This window comes from Hippopotamus amphibius, chromosome 2 (genome assembly GCF_030028045.1).
Source record: "Hippopotamus amphibius kiboko isolate mHipAmp2 chromosome 2, mHipAmp2.hap2, whole genome shotgun sequence".
NCBI classification, from domain to species: Eukaryota; Metazoa; Chordata; class Mammalia; order Artiodactyla; family Hippopotamidae; genus Hippopotamus; species Hippopotamus amphibius.
In genome coordinates, this window is record NC_080187.1 from 228,578,097 (window position 1) to 228,583,530 (window position 5,434).

The following is a 5,434-nucleotide window of genomic DNA, read 5'->3' on the forward strand; positions in this document are numbered from 1 at the left end:
GGGGGGGGGTGCATTGGAGGAGAGGGAGAGAGAGAGCCATTCAGGCTTCGTGAATTTCGTGGGCACTGAAGAGTTATCTTTTTCTGATTAAGGATAGGCTAAGAGCTCTAACCAAACTCAGTGTACTCGCCCTCAAAGTCCTAGTTAGGTATGTGTTATTTCTTAATCACAGAATAGTCACACACACACACACACACATTCTTCTGTCACTCTGTGGTAACTCCCAGCTCCTTCTACACTTTTTAAATAAGTGTCTTTCTTATTTCTCTGATGATTTGAACTAATCAGAACAGTGTTCATGTAAGCTGTAGAGCTGCATCAGGGAGGGCCAAGTAGATAAAGCAGATTATCAGGAATAATCCAACCCAGAGACTGTCTGGTTGAAAAGGACATCCTACACTCCCCAAGGCCCTAAGGAAATGGGTGGTGAAAGGAAGAAGGGGGAAATCTGACATGCAAGTCAAAGACTAGGAGTTTCTGTGACAAAATGTGGATGGTAAGAACCCAAGAAGATGCCAGCAGGACACCGGAGAAACACAGCAGGGGTGGGGGAAAGAGAAAGGAAGCAAACAGATTTACACTTTTGCCCTGAAGGACCTCCATTAGGAATTAGGATTCTCTGTCTTCCCTCATGAAATATATGAATGAAGAGGAAAAAAGGGATCCAGCATTTTTTTTTTAACATAAGCATTAAACGCCTACTAGGTGCCCACTCCTGTCCTGGGAGTCATGAGATGCTCAAATGAACCATCAGCTTGGGTCCTTGCCCTTGAGGAATGTGTCCTTCTCCTTTGGCGAAGCAAAAGTATTCCCACATGAGAGAGAGGGAACGCGGTGAGGTGGCATTGGACTCGTCAGGTCGTCCAGTTGCAGGACACACACATACGTAGCATGACAGAGAAGAGAGGCGTGATTTCCCGAGAACATGGCTTCTATCAAGTCATTGAGCCCATTGCCTTTCATATCAGGTCCTCGATCTCCTTCCTGACGTTCAAGACCCTGCTCGATCCGTGCAAATGTACGTATCCTCACTGTCTCCAGACAACCTGCCCTCCTTCCGCTGTGCTCATAACTGCCCCTGCAGCTTCCCTCTGCGGCTCTTTCTGCCCAGATCATCAGTCAGAAGGTATATCTGAGGCCCCGTCTCCATCCACGGTTCTTTATTTGACCCAGTAGTTAATGTACAGCAGGAAGTGGTTATTGAACCTGAGCCTTTTGGAGCCCATGGATTGAGCATGGAGGTGCTTTCCAAATACTTGGCCTTCACATGGAGAAGAGATGCTGCATGTGTGTACACAGCAGGGCAGGGTGTCTGATCTTCACTTTTGGAAATATCTTTTTTCATGTGTCTGGAATCTGGAAATGTTCTACTGTTCTAAAGATTTAAGTGCCTAAAGACTGACACTTATAGCTTCCTTCAAAGTAGAAGAAAATAAAATTCTAGTTTAAGCAGCATTGGTATTCCTTCACCTCACACTCTCTTAAACACTTAGCCAACATGACATGAAATCTTTATGTTTAAAAATAATAAAGAGCTTTGAATGAAAAATGATGTAACATTTTCCCCCAAGCAAGACTATTTTAAGTTTTCTAGAATGTGTTGTGCACACAAAAGAAATGGGAACCGAGAAACATATTTTAAAAGAGTTCTGTAAATAAATAAGTAAATAAATAAGTAAATCAGTTCTGTCCAAAACAAATATAAAGTGAGCTACATGTGCAATTCAAAAATTTCTAGGAAAATTGGACAGCAACATGTAAAAGAATGAAATTAGAACACGTCCTAACACCATACACAAAAATAAACTCCAAATGGATTAAAGACCTACATGGAAGGCCAGACACTATAAAACTCCAAGAGGAAAACATAGACAGAACACTCTATGACATCCATCAAAGTAAGATCCTTTTTGACCCACCTCCTAGAATCATGGAAATAAAATCAAGAATAAACAAATGGGACCTCATGAAACTTAAAAGCTTTTGCACAGTGAAAGAAACCATACACAAGACTAGAAGGCAACCCTCAGAATGGGAAAAAATAATTGCCTATGAAACAACGGACAAAGGATTAACCTCCAAAATATACAAGCAGCTCATGCAGCTTAATACCAAAAAAGCAAATAACCCAATCCACAAATGGGCAGAAGACCTAAATAGACATTTCTCCAAAGAAGACATACAGATGGCCAATAAACACATGAAAAGATGTTCAACATCACTCATCGTCAGAGAAATGCAAGTCAAAGCCACAATGAGGTATCACCTCACACCGATCAGAATGGCCATCATCACAAAATCTGGAAACAACAAATGTTGGAGAGGGTGTGGAGAAAAGGGAACCCTCCTGCACTGTTGGTGGGAATGTAAGTTGGTATGGCCACTATGGAAAACAATTTGGAGATTCCTTAAAAAACTACAAATAGAACTACCATATGATCCAGTCATCCCACTCCTGGGCATATACCCAAAGAAAACCATAATCCCAAAAGAAACTTGTACCATAATGTTTATTGCAGCACTCTTTACAATAGCCAGGACATGGAAGCAACCTAAATGCCCATCAACAAATGAATGGATACAGACGATATGGCATATATACACAATGGAATATTACTCAGCTATAAAAAGGGATGAGGTGGAGCTATATGTAATGAGGTGGATAGAACTACAATCTGTCATACAGAGTGAAGTAAGTCAGAAAGAGAAAGACAAATATTGTATGCTAACTCACATATACGGAATCTAAAAATGGTACTGATGAACTCAGTGACAAGAACAAGGACGCAGATACAGAGAATGGACTGGAGAACTTGAGGTATGGGAGGGGGCGGGGGGTGAAGGGGAAACTGAGATGAAGCGAGAGAGTAGCACAGACATATATATACTACCAACTGTAAAATAGATAGTCAGTGGGAAGTTGTTGTATAACAAAGTGAGTCCAATTCGAGGATGGAAGATGCTTTAGAGGACTGGGGCGGGGAGGGTGGGGGGACTCGAGGAGGGGGGAGTCAAGGAAGGGAGGGAATATGGGGATATGTGTATAAAAACAGATGATTGAACTTGGTGTACCCCCCAAAAAAAAATTTCTAGTAATCACATTTTTTTAAAATTTTATTGGCTGTGTTGGGTCTTTTTTTTTTTTTTGGCTGTGTGCGGGCTTTCTTTAGTTGCGGTGAGTGGGGGCTACTCTTCATTGTGGTTCGCGGGCTCCTCATTGCCATGGCTTCTCTTGTTGTGGAGCACAGGCATGGGGGCTTCAGTAGTTGCAGCACATGGGCTCAATAGTTGTGGCTCACAGGCTCTAAAGCGCAGCCTCAATAGTTGTGGCGCATGGGCTTTGTTGCTCCGTGGCATGTGGGATCTTCCTGGAAGCAGGGATTGAACCCGTGTCCCCTGCGTTGGCAGGCAGATTCTTAACCACTGCGCCATCTAGGAAGCCCCACTAGTAATCACATTTTTAAAAATAAAAACAAACAAGTAAAATGTTTATATTTTATTTAACAATATACGTCCGAATAATATCCTTTCAACATGTAATCAATATAAAAATTATTAATAATATGATTGACATGAGTGATTGTACTAGGTCTGAAGCCTGGTGTGTATTCTGCAGCTGATTTCCTCTCAGACTAGCCACCTGTGGCTGGTGCCTGCTGCTTCAGGGAGTGCAACGTTGGAACAAGAAGAGGGTTCTTACCTCATCCCACCCAATTCCTCGTTGTGACAAGCAGCCTGGGTTCAGGACGGTTTGGTGCTTTGCTCAAGTTCACACATCAGTCCGCGGGGCTGGGCTCACCATGCAGGTTCATGGGTGATGCAAGCCGCCTTCTTGGAATGAAACAGAGTTTTTAAATATTCTTGAAAACCACCACCCTCTAAGACATTTGGACCCCCAAAAGTAATTTAAAAAGTAAAATTTCAGAAGAAAATAGCCCAATGTACCCTGTTTTAATACTTAGTGATGACAGCCCTGTAGGCCATTTGTTAATAGCTGCCCTGCAGCCTACCTGATTCCTGCTCAGCTGTCTGTGCACCTGCAGGGGACCCCGAGAGAGGGGGCTGGAGGCCCAGAAGGCAGTCCCTGCTGTGTGAGCCTGTCCTCCGGGGATTAGTGGGAGGGGCGCCGCTCCATCCTCCATCCTTCATCCTTCATCCCGCCCACATCAGTTCCTGCTGGCATCCCAAGGAGCTGTGTTGTTTTCCATGATTAATCTCAAAGGCCTTGAAGTAACTGGGTGACCTTTTGTCTGCCACTCCGTACATTTTGCAGTGCTTTATATTCGGAACCAAGCCAAAGCTGAATGCAGGGGAAATGACCATTTCAAAAACAGAAAATGAAACCGAAAGGAAGAGAGCATTGCTTCCAGTAATGAGGACATTTGGGAATAAACTGAATAATGAGGGCATCTTTGCACCTGGATTGATGAGAAAGCACATCAGATCCTTCATTACCAAAAGCAACATAAATCTTTGATTTGCATTTTGTTTTCAAATGGGACAGAATGGGCATGGTTCTCCAAGGATATAATCTAGACCTCTTTGCACCAAAATACTGAGGTCGAAGTGATGATAAATCTTATGGCAGTGAGCTCTGCGAGTCATATTTCAATCTGAAAAAAAAAAAAGCCATCTTGGAGATGAGGTTTGGGGACTATGCTGAGATGCCCAGATGCCATGCTCAGACTTTAACTAAAAAGCATTAGGTCTGATTTTTTTTATTATTGAGGTCCCTTCCCCCACATCATGCAGCCTATTTCTGGATCCCCTGAAGTACAAATAAGATAAAAGGGGAAGGAGGGGTGGAAACCAACAGAGAGAAAAACTGGTGCCTATTTACGTGTATCTGGTCACAAAGCGAAGTCAAAAACTGGCTAAATGTGTGTGTGTGTGTGTGTGTGTGTGTGTGTGTGTGAAGATAGGCTGCTTGTCCTTCCAGATGCCCCCTCTGCCCTCTTCTACCTGCTCTATTCCCTGAGGCCAACCAAGATGTACTGCATTAAGGGACTCCTTTGCAGCTGGCACCTTGTCAGATTCAGCTGATGGGGTTCCTGGCAAAAGATTGGAAGGAGGAAAGAGTATGAGGTTGGGGTATTTATTCAGCCAGCTGCCCCCGTAGGGTCTTAGTAGGCTGGCTACAACCCTCCAGATCACAGCTTCTGCGTCTCAGCCCTCGCTACACAACTCTCAGTCACCAGGTCTGCCAGCGAGGCCTGGGCATGGTAACGGCACCCTCTGTTGTCAGCTCCTAGGCAGACACTATCCTTGTTTCTTTGCACCCGACCCACCCCTTTGTAAGGAGTGCCTTTATTAACTATTCTCCAAATCCCTAATTTGAGTTTATCCGCTATTTCCTTCTGAGACCTTGATTGATGAAGGAGGTATGCATATATTCCTGGCTCCAGAAAAACCTGTCTTCTCTCTATGAGCACAA